Source organism: Falco punctatus (genome assembly GCF_963210335.1).
Source record: "Falco punctatus genome assembly, chromosome: 2".
NCBI lineage: Eukaryota > Metazoa > Chordata > Aves > Falconiformes > Falconidae > Falco > Falco punctatus.
The window spans coordinates 41,413,086-41,440,936 of NC_137581.1; the positions used below are offsets into that span (position 1 = coordinate 41,413,086).

Below are 27,851 nucleotides of genomic sequence, written 5' to 3' on the forward strand. Positions count from 1 at the left end.
CAAAACAATTGCTTTCAATGTAGATAAGTTTTACATTTTATTAAGAACAACAAAAAAATCACTTTCTAAGACCTCTCAGCTTGAAATTCTTGTCAGAAAAGCCCTTCAGTGGAGCTATTTAAAGGTATACTGCCTAAAAAGAAATAGTCAAACTGGATTCCCAGGTTTGTGTATCAAAGTCATAGCTAAAACTTCACTCATTTGAAGAAAATAGAGTATGTTAGTACATGAAAATACTTTATCATAATAGAGAATAGCAGAATTCAATAAAAATTTACTTTTTGTTGTCATAAAATTACCTTTTTTAAGAATAAAACTTCATTTTGTAAGCATTTTTTCTGTAGAAGGTGATTGTACAAATAGCAGAAATATACACATATTTAATTTCTGATCTCCAGAATCAGCAACTATTACCATATTTTGGAAAGCAGCTTCTTTATATAAACTTAATGCTTCAGAAAGAAAAGTGTCTGACTCTTGTAGATATTGATGTCCTGTTTAAAATTGCACACGATGATTGAATGTTCTTTGTGTGTTACATATTTAAACACAAGGGGTAATGTAGTTGAGTATGGTGTGTGGTAAACCCCAGTGCAAGATGCCATTTCACTCATTGCTGTTCAGCGTTTCACTCTCAGCATGCTGTAAGCACTTTAAGTTATGATTATGCTCTCTCAGAAATTGCTGCAAAGATTGTGGGTTTGCTAATTTACTCAACTATTTGTACATTACACTGACTTCTGAAAAATGTGCTATATAGAAAAAAGAAATGCTATTATTTTCTTTCTGCTTGTGACCAGTATGAGCAAATCCCCAAGCCTCTTCTGCTTATGCAAATAAAATACTAAAGAGGTGCCATGGGGTGACCTGGGGATTCAGCTGATTTCAAGCATCAAAGGCTGCAAAGGAAAACTTTGATCTACTCAGATTTTTGAGAATCACATTCATTGGTTTGGTTTTGTTATGCAAACATCTTTTGGAGCACCAGCCAGGTCCCAGAAGTACCTTTTAAAGCCTTATAGACATTGTATTCATCATCTCAGTCAATGACATTGAAATTTCATAGTGAGAAGAGCCAGGTCAGTAATTACTGCAGTTCTTTGAGGATCTCTGCTAATTGTCACAGTCAAAACCATAAATAGATGGATTAAATGTTTGCTTAGTTACTGTCATCTAAGCAACAATTTGGTTTAAAAAAGACAGTGATACAGTAGCTGGAACTTTTGCTCCTCAAGAGACTTAATCTTCAAGACTGGACCTTCAGTTAATTATGGCGTACATGATAAGCATATTCACTGAGTTTAATTTAAGGTTTGTTTTCAGTTGCCTGAGTAAGTGTGAAGAGAAAGTAAGGAGCTGTCTCATTTTTTTCCTCTTCAGTCACAAGACTTCTTCCTAGGATGTGTCTGTTAACTATCACAAAGAGTTTGAAGAAAGGCAAGAGTTCATGATTACAACTTTACTACTCAGTTGCAGAGTACTCACACCACTTGTTTATAAAACACTGGTTCATAAAGGAAATAAGATAGGCATTTCTCTTTAGTGTATCACCCTTCCTTTGCCTTCCTATGTCTTCTAAAGCAGTCCTTTATTATGTCTTATTTAGAATATAATAGACCTATCTTTTAAAATGTATTTGCATATAAATAGTAATATGAATATATAACTTTTTTCCCCAAGAATCAAGGAGAATCAGACTTAGATCATTAATCAAAAATAACAATACACATGTAATTTTATTTATGTCATTAAATATTTATTGGATTGCAAAGGTTTATTGCTATTACTTAGCCAAATTATATTAAATGGATGGCCAAGAGGTCAGTGTCTTCAAAACCCATAATAATCCTTTCATGCATCCATTCCCTTAGGAGCACTTAACACTGAGCTTTAGTGTATTACTGTGATAAAATAATTTGAAGTTCTAGAGAGCTAACTAGTGGAAAGGCCTGTACTAACTTCTCGCTACTTTTAAAGACCATGAGCTAAGAATGTTCTACAACAGAGTACTGATGAATTCTCCCCCATGCCCCATTTTTGCTTCATTTAGCATAAAATCTGTAAAACTGTTGGCTCTCAGACAAAAATCTTTTTCAACTTCTCAACCCTCTGCTATTTACTTTGTACTTTTTTATCTGGCTAAAAACCCCAAAACAACAAACACCAAACCCAAACCCTCTTGATTTTATCCTGCTTTAACTTCTGTATTTCAACTGTGATGTCTTCATTATTAATACAAGGGCAAGTACACTGCAGCTTTCGTTTTGGTCAGGGCCTTGAGACGCATAAAAGGGCAGCTGAAAACCTCATATTTTCTGTCTCTCCACCAATGCGATGAATAACTTATATGTGTCCTAAATGGCACCCGCCTTTTTTTTGGGGTGTGTGTGTCTTTTTGAGTGTTCAGATTTTTTTTTTGTGGGTTTTTTTTTGCTTTTTTTTTGGTATGAAGTTGAACTGACAAAGCTAATGTAACCTCATGGGAAAGAATACAAATCAGAGCATTGTGAATTTGTGAGTGACTGCTCTATTGTGCCATGACATATTCACTAACATTAACCAGGCCAGGTGTCATGCAAAGAGAGCTTAAGATTTCCTGGCTTCTACCTGCCTTTTTCACTCTTTAACCACCTCTGAGACTTAGAGCTCACTTTGAAGGAGAGTGCCTGACTGTCAGAAGTATACTCCTCCTCTATCAGAACCTATTCAAGACCTGGATGTTGAACAGTTTGAGATCATCTGGAGCTACCTCAATTGGTCCCAAGAGGGCTGTTAGTGTTAAAGATATCAGTGTCATAATGCCAGACTTGATCTAGGGAGGCACAATGAGGTCAGAACACCAGAGCAATGGCATGAGTCATTACTGAAATTACACCTACATGACTGCTGTGGTTTTAATGTCCCATTTTTTGCTGGTGTACAGTGACCATCAACAATGCAAGATCCCATTTACGTAAAAAATAACTAATAGGAAGTGCAGCTGCTAATTTTTACAGTGGTGTTTAGTAACACTGTTAGATTATGAAGTAGTCTAACACACTCTTTTATTATCTCAACAAACTTGAGAACATAACAGAAATAAAACTGTAAGGGTGGGAAATGAGGTTAGGTAGACATTATATTGAGGACTGGAAATGAGATATGCAGCCTTAACTTGTTCTATAGTCTATGCTATGTAGGTGATTTTGTCATAGATGTCTTGTTATATATACATATCTAGAAAAATGTTAACAGTTCTATATATTTCTGTTAGAGAAAACAAGAGACATTATGCTCGTCTTATACTTAAAGGAGGCATGTGATCATCCTCAGTTCCTGGGAGAACTTCTTCAGCTGTTCAGCCTTCTAAGAGTGACTAATTTTCTCACCAATTAGCCCAAGTAACTGATGCTCCTTAGGACCTACCAAATTTCTCATTCTAATCCAATCACTGACTTTTTGAAGTCAATTACCTCATAATTTTTAACAGGTATCTTAAATGTTGTCTTAAATTCCAAGGTAGTGCATATGGCATGAAGACAAAGGATTAAGAAATCAGTGTGTCCATATAGTCAGTTTCTTCCCCAGTTTTGCACCAGGGCATTAGTCCACTGACTGTGCAAATTACACTCATGCTGCTTTACTCCTGGGCTTTCTCTGTTCTGAGAGAGTCTGGAGTAAAATTCAGGCATGGTTTAAAGTATAGCTTTCAATAGTGACAGCTCCTCATAGACATCAGCTACATCTAGATGGATATCAGATATACTGAGTCTGTACTGTGTTCTTCTCTTTGGCCCCAGCAAACATTTACAACTATTCCAGGAGGCCACGAAACCCCTGTAGACATATCCACTAGCTCTTCAATTTTAATTTGGTAACTGGGATGAAAACAAGATGCCGTACCCCATCTCTGTGCTTTCAGGTAGAGTAAAAAGAGCAAATTAATCTTTAGTATTATTAATTTTATGTTAGTGTGGCTGAGATGAGATGTGATGGAGTGGAAAGAATGGTGAAGTGCCTACTGTTGAAACTAGGAAGACAGCTGAACAAGTGTTTTGTCTGTGTGAGCAGCCATTTAAATATGTTGTACTCCAGCAGACACTTTAAATACTGCATTGAAAAGTCTGGTTATGGATTTACATTACCGGAAAGATGAAGCCTGATCCGTATAAAATAAAGACAGAAATAAGTATGAATAGCACTTCAGCAATTCAAGACAATTGGAAGATGACAAAAATGATTTGCATTTGGTGGGGTTATTCTTTTTTCCTGTTTTTACAACAGACTTATTTGTGAGAAAAAATAGCTGAAGAGATAAATTTAATACTGAAGATTTTTTTAAAGACCATTTAAGCTGTATTAGTGTGACCCCATGCTGCTATCATGGCCAGTGAGACCTATGGTGACATGCTGAATAAATGCTGTTTGTAAAACTTACAAGTACCTGAGGGCAGCATTAACTATAGGAAGCAGTTTAACCCCAGAAAAGATAACAACCAATTGGTGAAACCTGAATGAAAGCCACATGGCTACTCTTCAATTCATATTAGAAAAACAGAATTTATCTTATTATGGAACTGTATGCTTTTAAAATATATGACTCTTACTCTATTTCTAAAATACTAAACAATGTCCTGAATCATCCATGAAGTGTTATTCATAGGAAAAACCTCTACCCTTTTAATCCCCAGCCTGACGTCTGAGATGTAGCCTTTGTAAGGTATCTTACTACAATTCAGATTCAACTGTACTGCAACTGTTACTGTGGTTCTACTTCAATAATGGACTAATGGATTATTTGAATGACTTAGGGTAAGTGAAGGAGTGAAAGATAAGAGGCGAGATGAATTGTTTTGCATTTGAGTACTGCCTGTGTGCACATGTTGAAAGACTATGGCAGGATGCATCACTTGAATGGATCCCAAGAAATTTGGGCATGACTACTACAAGGATGGTTGATGCTCTCTCTGAAGGTGTAAAAAGAGTTTTTATTAGGATAAAGGGTCTTCAAATATCAGAAAGCTTAGACAATACAAATAGTTATATTTATACAAAATAACTGTTTACCAATGAGCAAGGATATTTTGAAATATGGACTGATGCCTCATTTTTTCCACATTTTAGAAGCTGATATGACTATAATGGCTGTTTTGATATGGGAAGTGGTGCAGACTTGCCAACCGATGCTACTCCTTAAGGCAGTTTTTTGAATAGTGTCCAAGTGAGAGGTCAAAGCACAGGTGTAATATAAACATACTTTTTCAGGTGAAAGGAAACATTTTATCCATCGCTGGCTCAGGTATTTATCTATATCTGACCTCTAATATGTCTTTTCATTGCAGGTCTCATCTAGAGTTGAAATAACCATTTAAATAATTTTGAGTTGTGGAATACTAAAATCTGTTTTAAAGGAGCATCCAAGAATATGTCGCCTTCTAGCTGATTTAGGATTGGAGAACTTTAAACAAAAGACTTTCATCTATACCGTACCACGATTTAGCATTTAATACATATTACACAAATATATGTTTAGGATTTAGCAAACAAGTCAAGAAAAACAGAAAAAAACTGTGCAAGATATACTCTTACTAGATATGTGGTGGTTTGTTTTTTTTGATGACTGGCCTAATTCTAACCTTACACTGGTTTTAAATGGCTCTAAATGTAATGACCTTGATCAAGTTATTTTTAATTTACACAGGTATAATTGAGATTTGAGTGAGACCCAGATGTGCACCCGTAATTGCTGATGCACTTGGCAGTTTTTGTTATTTCTCAGCCAAGTTTAAGCAATGAAGCCATCTGATTTCTGAGAGTGTGAAACAGACCTTTTGTGTTAATGCTTCTTCCATCAGCTGCAGCAGTACTGTGTGACTTGCCCTCATTGAGCAGATAAGAATTTTCCTGAAAGTTTGTACTTTCTTTATATCATAGTTGTTAGTTCTGGTAGAAACTCTTCAGTTTTTGGGTTCTATTGCAGGCAGAATCAGAATCAAAGAATTAGAGTTTAATTATCTAGTACTCCCTTATACAAAGATCACAAAAATATGAAGAATGGAGACAAATAAAAGATCACTATATGTTGTGCTACTCTGCGTATTTTTTTACTGCTAGGAATCAACTATTTCAAGTAGAGATGTATTCCTTTCAAAATTCCTTTTTATTAGTTTGGTAAGAATTTCACATGTTTTGAAATAGATCTGAAAACAGGATAAAATATCACCCAGTTTTTCATCTCAATACCCATAAATAGCCTCATCTAACTCTATGGAGAGTGAATGTACCTGGAAGCTTTCAGCTGATAACGAAAAGACACTGAACACAAACTCTGTTTTAGATGGTGATTATAAATGTTTTTCAAACTGCTGGCGCTTGATAGGTTGAAGTCCAAATATTGTGTGAAAATATGCACTGGCACTTCTAAACAAAGGTTTTCATTAAGGTGAAAAGAGAGTTCTTCAAACCCTTCAAAATGGTTTTATTTCTAGGTGTGAAAAGCATCATCATTCTGGTTTAGAAATAGATATCTAGAATATGCGCTCTCCCTTTATTCCAATAAATGGTGAATCCAAACTTCTTTTCCATATATAATTTCTTAAATGCTATCCCACTTTCAAATTATCTATGCCTTTCTTGGTGTTAAATGATTAAAGATATGGGTAGACTGTATACTGTAGGCTTTTGTGAAATATAATCATGATTACTGGATATTGATACAAAATAGCTGCAGAACTGTTTGCCATTCCCAAGAATGTAAAAAGGTTTTTGTTTGCTGTGAGCCATAACCTTATTTTGCTATGGTGTCCTCCATTTGTTTGTCAGTCTGGCCATTGCACAGCAGTTGGTAAAGAATGACATCACCATTCCCAAATGTCTTTCATGTAGTTCCCGTTGTATGAATACATTAAGCTTCACAGGGATAACTTATCACATATCACACTTCACTGGGTATTCTCACATATTACCTCCTTTCTGCAGAGGTGTTACTGTGATTATTTCAAGTACAAAACAAAGAACAATTTGTCTTCCTGGCTGAAATGAAACATTACTTCACAGATACCTATTTCCAACAGGACTGAACTTTTCTTCAATTAGTCCAGACTGAATCATCTCTGATAACCCTACTGTGAAACTACAGAAAGCACAAGCAGATACTCTGTTTGATTTTGAATCTCATCCTTTCTAGTTGTAAAGAAATCCAAACAGCATGCCATTTATCATATCCTAAATTAAACAGCTGGAGAGCTGCTATAATTTTTCAGTGGACTGTGTGTTGTAATTTGCAAGGTTATTTAGAAATCCTTTGGTAAATGAACCACATGCATGTGCACTGCAACTCTGCTTCTCTACAAAAGCATACATTGTCCAAATGATGTTTCCTAGCTGATCTACCATTTATATATTTTACAAGTCATACACAACTGTTACTCTCTGAAATAATTGATCACTATTATTGTTGCTTTCCTGCTGTGTAATGCTTTGTGTCTATTTGAGGGTCAAATCTATCACAGTTTATAATTTATTTTTTTTTTAATTTTATGCACTATACATTATAGCCAGCTTACCATTTAAACACAGTCTGAGATTAGATTTCTCTGATAATTTTGTTAATTCAGCAATGTGCTCAGAAATTGTTTCATTTTCCTTCTACGTCTGTTTACAAACCCAGAAGCCGTCAACATGTAACATTTATTTAGAAATATTTTTTGTGAGTCACAGTAAACATGATTTATCCCCATGTTTCTTACCTTTGCCTCTCTGTTCTGCATTCAGTTCTATTCTTGAATTAGAATTCCAACCTTATTGCTATATTCTTGTCTTTTAGTTTTTACAGAAGCATGTGAAAGATACACAAAGGAATAGCTGGGGCCTGAACAGTTATGTACAAGTGTGTGACGATTATGATTGCTCTAACTGGCTTTTAACATTTTAAAAATCACATATATGATAGAAATATTAGAATTAATGCATCCTTGTTCTTATATGTTACTGATAGAATTCTTACTTTTCTATTATTAATGTCTCCCTGCATTTACCTAGAGATTGGTTAGGAAAACTAGGGAAAACCTGAACAGTAATTGAAAAAAAGTCTTTGATACTACACTCCTATGTAGTCCTCTTTTATTAATTGATCTTGAAGACCTTTACAAAGAAGATTAAAATTAATAACTAGTTGTAAACACTTAAAGGAAATAGCAGATAAGTAATAGTCCACATGGTGCAAACAAGCTATCTTGACTCGGTCTCATCCTCTTTAACAACAGATTGTTATTCCTTGTGGGTAGGAAACCCAGAACTCTCAAAAGTTATGGTGTTACCCTGTTTCTTCCAGTAGTCTCAGATGCAAAGGAGGAAAGTAATGTCTTCTAAGCAATATCTTCTGTCTAAAATCTTGATGAAATATTTTATGTGTGTGGAGATTATTGGCCAAACACTACCAGAGAATGAATGTTAATGGTTTGTTCTCAAAATCCAGGAATGTGCTGGGAGGTCTGTGATTGTTACACAGGTTCAAAAAGTCAAAGAAAAATCCATGGCAGAAAATTCTTTTGCATGATATTGGATAGTAAGACATGATCTCTCACTTGGGAAGTTCTGAGCTACTGGTTTCGATCTGGGAGAGTATTCTAGGGTAGAATTGTGTACTTGCTCTTGATTTTGTTCTGTTGTTATTTTAGTAAACTACCAGCTGGTCAGCCTCACCTCAGTATCTGAGAAAGTGTTGAAGCAGCTGATCCTAGAAACCATTTCCAGGCATATCAAGGGAAAGAAAATCATCACAAATAGTCAGCATGGATTCACCAAGGGGAAGTCATGCTTGATCAACCTGATCACCTTCTATGATTTCTACGATTAAATGAGTGGCTTGGTATATGAGGGCAGAGTAGTGGTTATTGTCTACCTGGACTGCAGTAAGGCCTTTGACATTGTCTTCCACAAGGTCCTCATAAAGAAACTTTTGAAGTATGGGCTGGATGAGCAGACTGTGAGCTCTATTGAAAATTGGCTGAAAGGATTGGCCCAGTGGGTGGTGATCAGCGGAACAGAGTCTAGTTGGAGGACAGAACTAGCGGTGTACCCCAGGGATCAATACTAGGTCTAGTCTTGTCTAACATCTTCATTAATGATCTGGATGATGGAGCAGAGTGCACCTTCAGCATATTTGCTGATGACACCAAACTGGGAGCAGTGACTGATATGCCAGAGGGTTGTGCTGCCATCCAGAGGGATCTCGACAGGCTGGAGATATGGGCTGATGGGAACCTCATGCAGTTAAACAAGGAGAAATGTGAAGTCCTATATATGAGGAGGAACAACCCCATGCACCAATATATGCTGGGGGTTACCCAGCTGGAAAGCCACTGGGCAGAAAAGGATCTAGGGGTCCTGGTGGATATCAAGCTAAACAAGAGGCAGCAGTGTGCCCTTGCAACAAAAAAGGCTGATTGTATTGTCAGCTGCATTAGGGAAATTATTGCCAGCAGGCTGGGGGAGGTAATCCTTCTCCTTTATTCAGTCCTGGTGAGGCTGCACCTGGAGTACTGTGTCCAGTTCTAGGCTCCCCAGTACCAGAGGGACTTGGGCAGACCTGAGAGAATCCAGCAAAGGGCTGCAAAGATGCTTAAGGGAAGAGATCATCTCTCATATGATACAAGGCTGAAAGAGCTGGGACTGTTTAGCTTAAAGAAGTGAAGCCTCAGGGGAAATCTTATTGATACACATAAATACCTGAAGGGAGTGTGCAAAGAAGAAAAAGCCAAGCTCTTTTCAGTGGTGCTCATTGACAAGACCAAAGACAATGGGCACATTGGGCACAAAAACACAGAGGGTTCCCTCTGAACATCAGCAAACACTTTTTAGTTGTGAGAGTGACTGAGCACTAGCACAGGTTGCCCAGAGGTTGGGAATCTTGGTCCTTGGAGATACTCAAAATCTACCTGGTCATCACCCTGTGCAGCCTGCTCTAGGTGTCCCTGCTTGAGCAGGGTGTTGGACCAGATGACCTCCAGAGATCCTGTCCAACCTCAACCATTCTTTGAGTTAACTGAAGGTTAATGTAGCTGTTCTTGTGATGGATTCTGCATAGTATCTCCTGGGTCTGGTACAATTTAATAATATCATTAATAACTTCAGTGGTAGAATAGATATTTATATATATATATGTATCTATGTATGTATGTATGCAATTACTCTGCAGGTCTGATTTGGGGAAAATCTTAATTATTTGATCTGAAAAACAGAATGATATTTGACAGAAAGAGATGCAATATATTGCAACAAAATATAATGGGATTGTTGTGGATCACAAGCTGAACACACATGGAAAAAATCATTCTGTTGCAAAAAAACTTTGTAATATCATATTGTGATCTATGAATAGCATAATCTGTAAGATATATGAAATAACTGGCTGACATGCTCAGGACTGGCAAGTTTTCAACTTGGTGTTTTGCCTCATTTTAGTTACCGTATGTCTAGAAAGTTAGGCACCAGTTGGAGACAATCTGGAAAAGATTAGAAGTCAAGAGAAACACCTAATAATTCATTATGCTGAATAAAAATCATCAGAAGAGAAAAGAAATTGTGGACTTGCTAAAAACTTTCAAGGATACAAACCAAGAAGTCTCAGAAATGTATTTAATAACAATAAAAATTACTTGTGTTATATAATGAAACAGCAGTATATTGCAGCACTCACATTAATTTTACTTCAGGTAAAATTCATAAATAGTTACTTTGATTAAATGATAATTTTTAATTTTACTTTTATAAATACACAAAAGATTAGCAATGAGGTGGAATTACTAGAAAGAAGGCCAAAGAGTCTGACAAGAAGATAGTAATCACCTGAAAAGTAAAGGTATGGGTTCATGGGATACATCATGTATTTTCACTGCAGTTTAGACACAGCTGAAAAGTTGTGTTTCACAGTCACATGTAATTCTTAGCTGTGCATGCATCCTAGAAAAGTTTAGCTCCTGGTGTCAGTGTAAGGTAGTGTCAATATTTAGTGGGCTGATGAGAAGCATATCAATATACAAAATCCAGATTCCATTAAAGTCATCCAAATCTGTGCTCCCCTGAAGCATGTTTGACTTGAGTAGAGTTGCATTTCATTACAGACATTTAATAAGAACCTAGCAAAAATTAAATGTAGCTTTGTTAGTCTTTGGTGGCTGAAACATTGAAAGAATATAAATATTTGGGATTTCAAGAATAGTTCACAATAGGCAGGAACAGAATCTTTCGTATATATACTAGTCCATCTATAATGTAAAAGATCCGCACATCCGAACACATGCGATATCAAATAATACAATAACTGTAATAACTACAATATCCGTAAAATAAATATAATTAAAACAATTAATATAATTTTACCTAGCATAATATACTATGTTTGTAGAACTCAAATATTCATTTGTTTTTCAATTACCCTCAAACGTTTGTGGCAGGATATAATAATAATCAATGAAAATCTGACTAGTCAAACCATCACCGTGCTAATGTTCACAAAATAAATCTTTTACACACATAATAGAGTCTTTGTGGGACTTTGGAATATTTAAAGCTGGAAAGCATTACTTTATATTCTGTATTTTTTTCAGTAAACTCCTTGGGGAAATACTTTGATTTGCTTGTACTTGCTTCAGTTATACCATTAATAACTTTGGTTTATGTGCCCCCTTTGATCACAGATTCAAGTCCTGTCAGGGCTGACTCATATCGCAAATGAACTGAGGATAAACAGCTTGCTATTCAGTTTTTGTAGGAGGTATTGGAAGTCCTGTTCACCTTGTCTTGACACTCAAGATTCTGTGCCAGTCAACGTGAAAGTTGCACTTTTGCATAACTGTAAATCTGAAGCCTAGAAAATGGTAGACTTCCCTTTATGTGACAGTGATACTAATGCACTTTTCTGGGTTGTTTTTTATTTCCCCTTTTCTATTGCTTAGGCTTTCTAAGGAGTCTGTCTCCAATTCATCTCTACTGTACTTCTTTGGGAACAAGCCCCCAAACTCCACAAATTTATTAATTTCATTTCATGCTGATCTAGTTGCTAGAGGATCACTGCAAGTACAGAGATGGGTATTTATCCTTGAAGTGTCTGTAAGCTACCAGTATCTTTTTGAGATATCATCTTCTCTAGATGCTGTGCAAAGTGCTGCTTTTTAAGGGGGAAACTTCAGCATGGTAACCTTTCAGTTGTAAAGTCTGTATATTCTGACAATTTCTTATTGTTTGGGAATGAAGACTCTCATTCTTACAGTTTTCTCTATTTTAGGCAATAGCACAACATGAAAAATCTTGTAACTATAGCTGTAGTGTAGGAAAGACATTTAATGACTGCTATGGCAAAAAAGTTGGAAAGGTAAACACCATGTTTCAGAGGCTTGATTTAGTCTGAAAAATTTGGAAGTGAATCCTTGTATAGATGCCTTGGATAGAAGTAATTTTCCTGTCCTATTAAAGAATCTTCTCAGAAGCTTTTCAGAGTTTCTTTTTCATTTATATTCTGTTGCATCCCCTTATTTACAGTTCCATTATTTTAATTCACCTTTCAAGCAGAAGTTCAATTGCAAAAAAATATTCCAGATGCATCTTGTTGACCTTTCCAAGGCTCATGAATAGCTGGTGCTGTCAGTCAGTTATACTTTGATGATACAGCCAGCCAGTCAGTCCCAGAAAATGATACCAGGATTGAAGATCTCAACCGTTATAGGGCAGGGTTATGCAAAATCTTCCTAGAGAGTTTTTGTGTCTCACTGTTGGAAATGGGAATTTCAGTAAAGAAATCATGCTTCTGTCAATATACAATATGAGAGTCCATTTTGTGTTCGTTTTTTTTTTTTTTTTTTTAATAAGTGGTTTGTAGAGGCCTAGTTACAAATAACAAGTATAGTAATTAGTTCTGAAAAACAGACTGTCTTTAGCCACCTACCTCAGCACCAGATACACACTGACCCTTTGTAATGCTCATATTCTTGGAAACACTGAAATAAAGAACATAATAGTTGAAGATTTCCCCCCCCTGCCATGACAATTTATGTTTGAACAAGTGTTTGATACAAAGAGTTCTCTTCTGATGTCTAAACCTATAAAAATAAACTAATGAAGAGGTTTCTGAACTTGCAAAGACTATTTTTAAAGAACCACATGGGATTTAGACAAGATTTATTGAAACTTTGGTTGGAATGACAGTTCAACAGCCACTTCGAAGTAAGTTCAATTAAATTAACATTCCATCACAGGGTATTAGTTTCATCGTGCATAGAGAAATTAGGCTGATATTTGCATATATTGAAATCCACAAGGGGAACGAAGCATATAGGAAGAGGAGTAAGCAGCAGTAATAATCAAATTAATTTGTTGTTATAACTATCTAGCAAATATATGGCAAGTTAAAATAATTTTTTAAGTGGTTTCAATGAAAAATATATAAACTCATTACTGAAAAATCAAAAATTGCCTTGCTATACTATCCTCTCTTCTTTGCTGTAGGTTTTCTTAGGCTATTAATTTCTCGGTAAAAATGAAAAAAATCCGAACAACAAAACCACTAAAAATCCAGCAAGAATGCCCAGGAGATACAGCAATATGAAGCTTTCAAGACAACAAGGAACTTCTTACAATGACTTCCATTTATTTTTTTAGAGAATAGGAATGAAGCTAAAAAGTGTTTGATGTATTGCATAATGATTTCAAAGTCTTTAAGTGGGAATTGTTTCACTAAGTATAGAGTTTAGACGTGTCTATCCGAGCCTTTCATGCAGGTCTTACTTCATAGTCAATAAAATCTAGCTGATATAGTCAGTGGAGTTTAGGGCACAATTCACCTCAATATAAGGCAGGCTTCAACATTGTTCAGAATAATTGCTTCAGAAAAACTATTCCTTTCTTTTTATTCACTGTTAAGAGACAGTATGTGACTAAACTGGTTTGGAGACATATGTAAGATTTGTTTTCCAGGATGGGACTTGGACATCTACGTTGATCCCAGCAATTACTGTTGCTTGTTTCTTTTTTTTTTTTTTCTTGTGCCTGTGTGTTCTTGTTTGTGAAAAAAGTATTCCTCATCCTGGCATTCATTAAACTCTCTAGGACAGTTGGATGCAAAGTGCTATAGAATAGTTATCACATGGATCTCTGGCTTTTACTGATTAAAAGTGCATTTGGATTTAAAGGAAAACATCAGATCTAAACTTGAAAGGTTCAGCATTAGGTTACTGAAGTAATCAGCAGACTTACTTCCCACATAGAAGAAATGAGTATGTTATTTACAGCTCTTTTTTCCTCCTCAAAGCTGATATTCACTTCCCTCCTACCTTTTTTCACCCTCTCTATCTGTGCCCCTTTACATCATGCTCATCATCATCATCAAAACATAAAGTTTTAATGGCCTAAAGTGAAAGCAATTATATCTCATTGTGAAGAATATCATATAACACGATTGCCATAAAACAGTACTTTGTATCTGGGGCAAGAGTTTGGTATCTAGGGTGGCTGCAGGGTGGCTTCTGAGAGAAGAGGCCATGTGCTGCCCTGTACTGGACACAGCTAGTTCCAGTTGGCATCCAATAGGCCCGCTGCAGGAGATAGCTGAGCCCATCAGCCAAGTTGGAGGCATCTCTGAACCGACTGGAGGAGGTTATGGTGCTTTTGTGAAAACAGAAAATGCCGAGAGAGGAACAAGAGGCCAGAGCAGTAAGTGGTGCTCCATGGTGAAGCAGGTTCAGCCCCAAAGTGATGGCAGCACTTGGGTAACTCATGCTGGAGCAGACAAAATGAATAAGAAGGAAAGAGCAAGGGAATCAAAGAGTAAGGAACGAGGATCAGAAGAAGGAATTTGCTGTGCCCTAACCCCAACCTCCTGTGATGCCTGTTGCCTCACCTAAGGCACAGATTGTAATCTGTGGTCATAACAAGGAGAGTAGAGGCTGGGAAGGGGAGATGAGGGTCTTTGGAGTGAAATTAAGTCTAGAAAAGGCAGGAAGGGTGTTTTCCCTCTGTTTAAATGTTTGTCTTTGTTTCCCAATACTTTAATTAATAATTTAATGTTTTAAATGAAGTTTAATTCCCCAAGTCAAATCCATTTTGCCTGTGAAAGTAACTGGATAATGGATACCTTGTCTTTATTTTGACCCATGAGTTCTTTTGCTCTTGCTTTTCACATTTTCTCCACAGTCCTTCTGGGCACGGTAGGGGACAGAGAGAAAGAGAATGAGTGGCTGGGTGGGTGCTTGGCTGCTAGCCATGCCCAATCTACTACACGAGCATGCTTAAATTAATCAAAACATGAGAATCACTCACATCTTTTCAAAATACAGCTGTCAGAAATAGCTAGCCTTGCAACTCAAGAATTCATGGGCTGAAATAGAGCCATAGATATTCTTACAGTCAAGAAATGACCTAATCAGATTGAAAACTAATTACAAATCAGAATACATTGTGAAGAGACAATATAGAATTTTGTTGTTGTTTTCTCTCTTCCTCAGAAGGCGGCCCTGGACCTTGCATTTTAGATAGCAGATCTCCTTGGTCAATCACACACAACAAATAAACCATTTGTGTCTATTTGTGTTGACTACTACCAAAACATATCCTTTGATATTTTTAAGTAAATTTATTTTCTGTAATTACAGGGGTTAATTTTGCACTGACCTAAGCACCCTAGTGACTGCTTTGGCTTATTATCTTTTTCTTGCTCTCTCTCTTACTAAAAGGACAGATTCATCTATGAAAAAAATTAGTTCCTTTCTCACACTGAAGCTACTGGCATCCAGACCAGCAGTCTACTTCATCAATATGTATTGATGTATATATATATATAAGGAAGAAGATAACCGAGCATCCTAAATTGTAGCAACAGATAGTATTTGTGCTAGTGGTCATTAAGTATTTTATTATGAGATTGCTGAAAGAAATTACCACAAGCATATTAAAAAACTTCCTATTACAGCAGAATTTTGTATTTACAAAGCTTGTCAATTGATACAGGTCAATTTTCGTCTTGAGTTTGGGAGCCATTAAAAAGTATATTCAGGTTTTGAATTGATCTGTGGTATTAGGACCAGAATCTCCATTCCCAGAGTAGCTTCACAATATATTCTAATACACCATCTCTAAGCCAGTTTCCATTTAAAAAATATTTGGAATCTGAATGATCTACATTACGAACTAGCAAAATCTAGTATTTTTACAGGAAAGTGAAACAGGCAGCTGCTGCTGCTTACATTTTGAGAATGTGCAACGTGACAAGATAACTAATACATTATCAATATTTTTAAAATACATCAGATACATGCAATAGTTTTGTCATGGTGTGAAAATATTCCCATTTTCATTTATACTTCTTCTCTACAATTACAGAAGATCTTGGGTTATTTTTTGTCATCTTGGGAAAGATTAATCCTCTTTATATGATGAAAAATTGAAGTGTGCAATAATGGAGACCTTATTCCTTTCTTTCACATAGTTTGCACTACATTTAACCTAAAGATGAGGGAACAAAGGGAGAAATAGAATCTATGATATTAAAAACATGGAAACATTCAAGGTTAGGCTGGATGGGACTTTGAGCAAAATTATCTAGTTGAACATTTCCCTGCTTATTGCAGGGGGGTTGGACTAGATGATCTTTGAAGTTCCCTTCCAAAGCAAATCATTCTATCATTCTATGAGTCTATGAAAAACTAATAATAATTCAGCATAAAATGAATATAAGGTCACAAAACAGTTTACTGAACTAATGCTAAATGTATCATATGGATATGACAAAGCATACGACATAAAAGTACAGTGTAAGAGTATATCCTGAACATTTAAGAGAAACAGTGATCCACTGGCCCATGTCTAAAAACATCACTTAAGTGCTGGAGCTCCTGAAGGAATTTTAAATTTGAAATCCCTGTCTGAGAGGAATAAAAAATGCATCTTTTGGTGAGCTGTGAAAGTTGATGTGAGACAGATCAGACAAATCCTTTCTTGTGCACTTACCATTGTTTGCTAGGGATCTAGTGGGTATTTCCAGAGTAGCTGCTGTGAGTTCTAGATCTCATTCACTATAAATGGAAAATAAGTATATAATTCAATTTGGTATCTCATTACTGACCAAGCATTTAACTTTTTAGCCCTTATATTCTTGAGTGACTTAGTGTTGATACAGTTTTTTGAATGGGGGTCCAATGCCAGTGCAACAGTCTGAGAGCTCACACTAAAGGCTTCCAGTTACATCATGTTACATTATTGGTGTTCATCAGCAATGAAAAACAAGGGCATTTGTTTGCCTATTTAGAAAAATGGAATAAAATTATTCTGCTCTAAAGTAATGTGGTGCGTTGGGTTTGCATTCAAGGTCCTGGGGGGGGGGGGGGGGGGGGGCTGCAGGGGTAGCTTCTGTGAGAAGCTGCTAGAAGCTTCCACTATGTCCTATAGAACCACTGGCCAAAACTCAATCAGCAATGGTGGCAGTGCCTTTGTAATAACGTATATAAGAAGGGGGGAAAACTGCTGTGCAACAGCAGCCGGAGGAGAGGAATGATAATGTGTGAGAGAAACAACTCTGCAGACACTAAGGTCAGCAAAGACAGAGCAGAAGGAAGTGTTCCAGACACTAGAGCAGAGATTCCCCTGCAGTCCATGCTGAAGACTGTGGTGAGGCAGGCTGTCACCCTTCAGACCCCATGCCAGAGCAGGTGGATGCACCTGAAGAAGGCTGTGACCCCGTGGGGAGCCCACACTGGAGCAGGCTCCTGGCAGGACCTGTGGCCTCATGGAGAGAGGACCCCAGGCTGGAGCAGGGTTTTTGGTGGGACTTGTGACCCTGTGGGTGTCCCATGCTGGGGCAGTCCATTCCTGAAGAACTGCACCCAGTGGAAAGGAGCTATGCAGAATAGTTCATGAAGAACCATAGTTCATGGGAAGGACTCGTTGGAGAAGTTCAGGGAGGACTGTCTCCCATGTGAGGGACCTCACAGTGGAGCAGAGGAGAGAGAGAGGAGGAAGGAGTAGCACAGACAACGTGATGAACTGACTGCAACCCTCATTCCCTGTCGCATTGTGACAGTGTGGAGAGAGGAGGTAGAAAAATCAAAACTGAAGTTGAGCGCAGGAAGAAGGGAGGGGTGAGGGGAAGGTGTTTTAAAACTTGGTTTTATTTCTCATGACCCTGCTCTGACTTTTGATTAACAATAAATTATATTAATTTCCCTGAGTCAAGACTGTTTTTCCTGTGATGGCAATTGTTGAGTGTTCTCCCTGTCCTTATCTTGACCCACAAGTCTTTTTTCATATTTTTCTCCCCACTCCAGTTGAGGAGGGGAGTGATGGAGTGGCTTGGTGGGCGCCTGGCATTCAGCCAAGGGCAACCCATCACATATGACTTAGCCACTACAATCTAACCTTAAATTTATGATTTGGTTCATAAAAACTCACTATGTGGTTTCTTTTCAAATGTTTCAGCTGCCCTACATAATTACATCGCTTTACTATAGTAGATGTATTGTTCTATGCATTATTATTACTAAATAAAATATGTTTCAGGATGAACTCTGTCTTGCTGAACCAGAAATTAATAGAATTTTGATTAAAATATCAGAAAAAATGTGATCATATATAGCTAGCCTGCTTTGACACTGACAAATAAAACTCTTACTGGACAAGATCTTTGTAATTGTGTTAGAGCACCTTTCATTGAAACTGCTGCCTAAATCAATTTCCAGATCTTAGACTGTGACAATGAACCACTGTAATTAGACCTATAAAGATGTAGAAAGTTCAGTATCTCCATTTCTTGGCTGTAATAGAAGTTTGGGACTACATCACTTTAAAAATTAATTATTTTTTCACTCAAATTAATAAAAAATGGGATTCTAGCTAGAGGTTTAAAATACATTGATGTTTTACTTTTTTAATATTCCAGATTTTTGGTTCTGCCATTATTAATATGTATAGTAAAAAAGTGTTTTTCATTGCTGATGTTGTTTTGTTTGTTTTCCTTTTGCTGATATACCTTTCCAATATTTGGAATAATGGCGAAGGAAAAGAAAAATGTAGTAGCAGTCATTGGAAAAGGGGGAAAGTGCCTTAATTTTTACTGTATTTTTCCTATGCCACTGAATGGCATAAAATGTGAAAAAGGGAGAAAGGTGAAAAGAGAAACTTTACCATTTTCAAGAGAAGCTATCCAACTACATTAATTATTTTTATTACAAGTTTTTTCATAAATTACCATTTTTATGTATATTTTAAATTGAATCAGATTGTTGATCAGTGCTACTATTGCATGTTCTAGTCTACACTAAAAGTAATGCCTTCCTAATGAAAATAAAAGTTGACACTAGTAATATTTGTGGGTTAATGTCAAAGAAGTTATTTCTAGCTCACTCATACACTTTGCAAGCATTATTAGCAGTTTCAACTCTTACACACTTTGCAAACAGTATTAGTGGTTTCAACACTAGAATAAAGCAGCTATGAACTGCACTGAAGCCAAAGACCACCACCTCTGTCCCCACCCCCAATATTTCTATTCATGACTAGAAACTAGTAGTACATTAGAAAAAAATATCTTGGTCAATGGTAGAGCCACCTATGTTTTTTTGGTTTTTTTTTTTTTTTTTTGAAAGAAGATTGTAAGCCCAGACAAGGTAGGAGAAAGATCCCTGTAACTGTTGTAAAGGGTTTGGATAAAGTTGTTTGCTTTTGAGTCAGAATTGCTGTCTGTATTGCTGAGCAAATGTGCTCTGTCATGCGCTTGCTTTTCCAATCATCCAGACTGGAACACATTGTAGTCCTTTCCCTGTGTGCCCAAGTTTCCTTCCAAAGGAAACTGTTGTATACAGACACAATGCGTACCCAGGTGTCATTCTGGGATGCTTCCAGATCATATACTTACAGATCCAAGACTGCAGAGCACACCTCCCCTGTGGCGTTGATGTGGTCACTATGTATTCATTTAGAACAGTTTGGACCAAGTTAGTTTTTACCTCTCATTTAATTTTTACTCTTGAATAGTTTTATCATGAATTTCAGAAGCAGTGGGTAATGAACAATATTGCTTGATTGCTTTTTCAGTGCTAAGTAGCTTAATGATACTTTACTTCTCCCATCTTTCCTCACAATTCAGGCACTGAAATCCCTGAAGCACCAAGAAAATACAACAATCTCTAAAAAGGATTTAGAAAAAAAAGGAATATACAATAGGAAGAACATCAAAATTGCCTTAGGAAAAAAAAAGCCAAAAAAACACCATCACATCATACTTATCTTGCATGGACATGGGGCTGGAACAACACTATCTATGTAGTCATGTTCTGTGGTTTTTTAATAGAGACTACTCAATGGCTGGTTGCATATTTCAGTTTTACTCAACTAACATTCCAATTATGCCTCAATCCTTTTTCTTGATGACTGGCTTCATTAAAAAGAAACATGGGGGGAAATAATGATTTTTGGATTGTTTATATTTGCTTGTAATGCTGGTTTGCAAGTCATGAAATTGCTAGATAAGATTTATATGAAAGAAGTTTTAGATTTGTCTCTGTATTATACAGTAAACATGCCAGTGAAAATCAAGAAGGGATAAGAGATCAATCTGGTTAACGTGCCAGAAGCTAGATAGGATCCAAGGTGTGGGAAAAGCAAGGGTCCAGCAAGCAGAAGAAATAAAGGGAACAAGAAGGTGAATTTTGAGTGGATCCCAAATTGTTACTGAGCGCGTTACTGAGATCCGGCATTGTAACTTAAATATCAGCATTGGTCTGTTTAGACCAATAAACAGATCAAAGGCAGTTGGCAAAGGCATAATGTGCCAGCTTTAATAGTGCCACAGAAATAGTGGCAATGAACTACGGAAATTACTTTAGATGATCACCAATAATTTTAATTGATGAAGAAAAGTCATCCAGTGGAAAAAACTAATTGGCAAACTAGTGAGTAGAAGTGATTTAATTTGTTCTATGGATCAGAAAATAAGACCTGGCATGGAGTATTGGCTATTAGTGCAGCTGTTGTAAAGATGATCTGCATTGGAAAATTGAACTGAAAAAAAGCCACCAGTGAGCAGAAGCTTGGGGAAAAAAATTTTCATATAGCAGTATTTTCTGCAAGAAGTTTAGGATTTTTGTTCTCCCAAAGTTACCACTAATCACGTAGCAAATCATTATAAAGACACTGTAAGAGTCAATGAAAGCTTACAGTGATTTGTGAGGACTCAAAATACTAAATAAGAACAGCAAAAACCAAGAAGGTGAGATCCATCCTGCCTGATATTCAGTAAAGATATCTATGTTCTCCTGTTGTTTTAATGCACTAAGCAGATAAAATTAGAGGAGTAATCTTACAGATGAATTAATACAGATAAGATGAAAGCGAACTTTATAATTTATTTTATAGAAATCAATGTCTGGTTGAAAAAAAAAAAAGAAAAAGGGTTCCTGCCACAAATTCCCTGTGTATGTGCTAGACCCGTAAGACACTGAGGGAAGAATCTAAAGCAGCACTTTGAGATGTGACTGGAGGTGTGACCTTCCGCTGAGATGGAGATAAATGCCTCCTAAGTCTGTTGATACTAGTAGCAGATGAAAATTTTTATCCTTTTAAGGTGGGCAACGAACATATTACACAATGAGGGATAGGACTCTTCTTAACTGCATTCTAATATGCAGAAATCAGGTATCTCAATCTAAACCCTCTTTCTCCCTTGCCGTGGAAGAGTACCAAGTGTATAGTGGACATCTAGCTCAGTTATATGCCTAACTTGTATGTTAATAAAGCTAAGTGAGATGAATCCCATGTTCTGTGTTAAATTTTTGTATGTCTAAGGATATCCAGATGCTATTCAACGTTTGACAGCTTTTAGGGAGGCTGGTGAATTCACTGGGAATATTTGAGTAGTATTTTATTAGTGAAATGTGGGCTTATGTCTTCTTTTCCCTCTTGTAAGGTTAGCTGTGATCATGATCATTTAAAACATAAGACTACCCAAGAGAGATCGTAAACTGTGAACTATCAGAGAGTTGAAACTTAATATTTTGTTGCTATGAGCTAGCTATCTGCTAACAATGTTGGGGGTAGCTTAAAAAGAAACTTCATGTCTTTCAGCTGAGATGAACACTTTATATTTTGTGACTGCATTGATAAATCATATGTGATATTTTGTGCAAAGCTGGCCATGCTTAGCTGGCAACTAAAACAATAAACTGAGACTGTGCATGTATGCAGAATGTCACCACTTTGTCTAATGTGTCAAGTTCTACACTATGCAGAGCACTTGGATGAAAGGGAAATGGATGGTTGATGACTAGCTTGGCATTTTAGCTGAGATTTAGAGAGCCCAGAACAAGAATCAGTTTATAAATGCCAAAATCACTTACAGTAGAAGAACAAATATACAAGTTCAGGTCAAATATTTTTCCTCCTACTGCTGACTATGTGCTATAAACCTTTCCCCCCACTAGGACTGATGAATAAATATAGTTTTTAATGAGACATACTATTCTAAAGAATTATCTAGCATATGTTTTCTGCAAAAGGAAGTAGTTAAAGCTTGCATATTTGAATCAGCTTACTGATTTTTTGTTTAGCCATTCTAATATTTAATTGAGATGCTGAATATGTTTATTCACTTCCAGTACTTCACAGTTACTCAAAGTGATGTATCTGATTGATAAGAAAAGCTGATCTCTGCCATCTAGTTCCACTGATATCGGAAAGACATCCTGTGGAAAAATGTGGCTGCCAATGGTGAACAAAAGTGGCAGGAGTTAACTCGGTGTCTTTTTATTTGTTTATAACACCCATTTACTACTGGCTTTATATTCCTCTGGTCTGCTGTACCTGTGTTTGGCTATCAGGTAAGTCAAGTCATTTGCTTTAAAATCCTCTATTAAAGCTGGCTTGATTTGATCTTGATTTATTTGAAAGATCATTGATTTTCTTTACTGTGGAACTTCTGTTTTGTTTCCAAACTCTGCAGTGCTTTGAACTGGGTTTGCTGTTAAAAAGCCCTTTTGTAAAATAAAGTTGTGGTAAAAAACCACATTGCGTGGAGGTTACCTGGAGACTCTACAACGTGACATTTTCTCTGTAAAAGTACTGTGTGAGAAGTAAACAGCAATACAAGAAGAAAAATGTCCTTTTAAAAAGCACAAGCCTGCTACATAAGATAAGCAGAGGGGATAATGAATGTTATAAACCCTGAAAATTACTGGTTATTTTAGAAAAGTTTATATGTCAGAGAGCAAAAAAAGTAGATTAAAAGAACAGAGTAATTTGTGTGCACAGAATTGTAGTTCTCCCCCAATTAAAAGGAAAACTAACTCAAATTTTACCACTTAAGTTGTGTTCCTTTACAAAGAGGAACATTCTGGTATTGCTCTTTAGGCTACCAAGTGTCATGTATTGTCAGCTCATGTGGGATGTTACTTCACAAAATTGCATACTTATTTTTAATAAATTTTATTGTTATAAATTTCCATCACAAATTTGTTCAGGTTGTCAGCTAATCAGTAGGTAATATGGAGTAAATAGATTTTATTTAGATTGCCAGAATTTATTCTGTAAAAACCAGGATTAACAGTTGGAATTCAACTGGAGCAAAAATACATGCCCAAATGAGGTGATTTATAGGATAGCAACATTTATCCAGCTGCCTTTTGCATTCAGTCCTTAACATCTCTTGTTGGTGCCAAGGGTTTTCAGTGGTTTTCAGTGGTGTGGGCACTTGACTGCTAAGGGTTGGAAAGTAATCCCAAACCCATTTCAAACACCAATGTGTCAAATTTTCTAGTTTTTCATAAAATAAAACTCCTTAGGCTTCTTCCAAAGTTTTTCCAGTCAATGGGTATGGAATCTGTCCTCATGGACTTAAATACTGGTTGATTCAATCAGTTGCTTTGTTTTGTTTTGTTTTAATTTGTTTTTCATTAAAAAATCTGTTTTCATGGGACACGATTAATGCTGAACCATGATCCTTCCAGATGGATCCAGATTCTGTACACATGTATATATAATTACAAAGGCTCACAAACTGAAAACCTCTGATTTTGTGGGTCCAGACAAAGGAAATTACGCAGCTGCACTTTCATCTTCACAGACAGTCTGTAAGTGCAAATAGAAGAGGCATTGTAAAAACCAAAATTTTGCAAAGCTTGAACTTTTCACTCAAAAGTGACTTCTTTAAAGGCTTGTCCTGGAGTTCTTCTCCCTACTTGTCCTCGAGTTCTTTTCCCTGGCTTCAGAGGGAAAGGCTGCTACTTTCAGTCCTGATACAGAAAAGGAGAGACACCTTGATGTGGACATTCTTTTGCCTCATCTTTGGTTAGATACTACAACATCTGGAATAAGTTGGGAGTACCAGTTCTTCTCCATTGACTATTCAGACTATAAACAGTTAGGTTAGATGTTTAACCTTAAGGAAGTTAAATTTCTGTCAGATGAATCTTGCTGTGAATCAAATATATGTGTCACAGAATGAAAACTCTCCTTGTATTTTACAGTTCATTTAAAAGCCAAAGTTTTAAGATTTTTTTTTATAATTTTTCAGTGCTTGAACATTTTTCTCAGGCAGATGGCTGTGAGCCTTGATTAAAACAAAATGAAGTACACAGACCTGCGCTGCACCTATGGCAAAGTGTTGGCCCTGACTGAAAACTAAACTTCTTCCACAAAAGAGAAGGATAAAATAAGCAGATGAACCTAACAACAGGGCTGATTAACAAGACATAAAATAGGCAGCTGTGGGACTTAAAGGTCATCCCTAAACATGAAGCACATTTACCCTTTTAGCTGCAGTGCTGTGGTCTTGTTCAGACAACAAAGCTGTGAGATTTCACTGTTACCCGTCGATGTTGAGTTACGCTGTTAATTTGAATGCCTAGTGATTGTTCTGTGTTATGATATCAATTGAAAGGTCAATGAATTCAGAAAATTGCTTTCTTATAGCTTATATGACGGTCCTTTCGTGATTTTCAACAAAAATCGGGTAGCTGATTACTTTCCATAAATAACCATGTTGTCCATAAGATGGGCAGGGAATCCTGTTCCTGAATCAGGGAATATAATGATAAGATTCACAGAGAGATATGATGTACTTGCTACAGGTTTTAAAAACATCAGATTAATGAATGAAAAACAATCAAGGTCCCCTGTAGAAAATATTAGCTCTATTTCATATACTGGACAAGGCAAATACAAGAAAATACAATACAAAATTTGGTTTAAAAGCTCCATGGTTCATACTTTTTTTCCCCTCTGAATTTTAAAAAGTATAAGAGGGTAAAATATGTATGTAAACAGATACAGAGAAATGTAGGAAAACATTGTTTACAAATATTTGTTTAAATTCCAGATGGGTGCTTGCTTAACTGTTTTCAAACTGCTTTTATTTGCAAACTGTAAATATTTACAGGAACAAATCTTTGCTTGTAAGAATGCTTGAGAGAATACCATTTTTTCTGTAGCTACTCCTATGAGAAGAAAGGCATTCACATATGGACATATGTATTTGTTATTTGCTATTCTCTGCTGTTCTCTTTACAGTCAACTGTATCAGGAGCAGAAACAATATCATGTGATGGTGATGACTAATCATGTACAGCAAATTTTGAGTGGCTGTGGGAAACAACCTGCAGGCTACAGTTGTTCATATTTATTTTCCATCAAACAATTACAAATAAAAAAATATAGAAATCCAAATAATGAAAAATCTATTTGTAATCAGTGATGATTTATTAATTTTAAGGAGCTTTTTTTTGTAAAACAACTTGTTTTTTTTCATATAGAGCTTTCTTTTCTGACTTGGTCTTAGAGCACTGGCTTTAGCAGCAGTATGAAAAAATTGTGAAATTGTGAGTTCATATAATTGTATGAAGGTCTAGTGTGAAATTAATTTTATACAGAAAGTGAACAATCTGATTTACTACTCTAGTTCACTTTTGGAAGTTAAAACATATTTACATGTGAATTGATCCACCCAATTTACAGTTCTTTTCTCAGAATCACAATGTGAAACAATTTGTGTCATTTAAGAACTTGAAGAAGCTAAGCTTTCAAGATCATATCTAACTGAACACTTAAAGTATGTCCTTAATTTCGACTTTAATAATAATTAATCATCAGTTTGCTGGTGGAGCTGGGAAAACTTTTTTTTTCTTCATAGGAATATAATTTGAAACTTGTCACAGCTTTTGTATGAGATATGAAGTTTGTGATTCTGCTTTTTGACCACTGTTGTCAGTATAGCCCTTCATAATGTTTTCTGCTGCTGTTGTTCTTTATAATCTATATGTTATTGCAGAGCAATTTAGCTAATAAAGCCTTTGTGTGCTTCCCCCCCCCCCCCGCCCCCCCTATGTTTCTGTTCTCCGTGCACTATCCATTCATCAGAAAGTGAAGAGAAGCATAAAAGCAAATGCCCTTCCCACAAGGGCCAAACAAATATACCCTGAAAACAAGGAAGCATTAACAAATAAATTGTATGAAATTATGACCCAATTGAATTAAATATTTGTATTGGTTTGGTTTGTCTCAGATGTAAGTCCCTTATTTTCTTTGATCTGATCCATCCACTTATATAGTAAAATATTATTTGAGTTGAAATCTATTCAAATCTGCAGTGTTAGAGATGCCCTTCAAAACTGAAGTTATTTGACAAGGCTGACTGTGTCATCCAATATATTTCACCTTCTAGTTCTTAAAAACCAACAGCAAAGAATTTAAAAGAGGGAGGAACACTCAAGAAAATATTGATTTTAAAATATTTTGTCAACAAAGACTTTGAAAATTGAAATGTAAAATGTAGCTCTCAATAGCAAGAGCAAGATATGAACAAACACTCCAACACAAAGATCTGTTTCTAAGTATTTCTCATTATCAGCTCTCAGTGTGGACTTTAATTTCCCAGTAGGCTAATAAAGGCCTTTGAGGAGAAAAGAGGATTTTGCAGAGGGGATGTACACATTCATGCTACCAGCCTGTGTATCCAAGAGCTGATACAAGTCATACAATTCTAGATAAAAATATAAGGGCAGAAGAAATAGCAATTCTAAGTGCCATGCATTAAACATTTCTAAACTAATTTTATCTGGTTTGTGTTAGTAATAATCAATATTTATTAAAATCATCCATTAAAAATGCCCATCACTTGAATGTGTGAAGTGTTTATGGCATATTTTTATAAAATAAAAATCAATTTGGTTTACAGTGGTAATTCAATTCAGCTGAAATTTATGCCTGGTAAACTACCTGTTGAAGACTGCAACTGGAATTGCAAACACATGCTGCAACAGCACAACTTTCATGGTTTTCTATAAGAAAAGACATTGTTAGTACCCAATATGTGCTTTCCTCCACCTATTGAAGGTAACAGACCCCTGCATTGTCAATGCTATAATATAAGTATACAATATAATAAGTATAAAAGGAATAAATGAAACAGCTGTGCCAAACATCTGTCATTTTTGAAGGGCCAGTCAGGAAGTTTTGAAAAACTTTGGAAGAAGGGAGGAAGGATTTAAACACAGCGACGAGTTTATCTAGCAGTTAAACCGAGCATTCGTTTGTGATTGTTTTGCAAAGTGAAAGGATGTGTCTGTTTTAAGAAGAAATATTCATTGTGTACTTGTCTATAAATTTGACCTATGAAGCAAGACTATTGAATTCTGTGGCTGTGCAAGGTAGAGAACAAAAAAGCAAAGTGTTTTCCCTGAACTTGCCTAGTGTTGTCTGGATGTTTAGAGTGACCTTGCAGCTAAAATCATCCTACTCATTTCCAGTATGTGATTATCATGAGGTACAAAAAGCGCATTTTTTTCTAAGCTGGACAACACAAATTCTTCATCATCTCTCCTTAAGAAGATAAAAACCAAGCA

At 36.2% G+C, this 27,851-nt stretch overlaps 1 long non-coding RNA gene across 4 annotated transcripts in view; it reads left to right on the top strand.

Annotated features, from left to right (window-relative positions):
- The window catches only part of LOC308059467, a 149,067-nt gene that overhangs the window by 62,910 nt on the left and 58,306 nt on the right, over positions 1-27,851 (top strand). For all 4 annotated transcript variants that reach the window (XR_013926255.1, XR_013926256.1, XR_013926257.1 and 1 more), the window contains one exon: positions 5,322-27,342. This is a non-coding gene — a long non-coding RNA (uncharacterized lncRNA). The remainder of the gene's footprint in view (positions 1-5,321; positions 27,343-27,851) is intronic.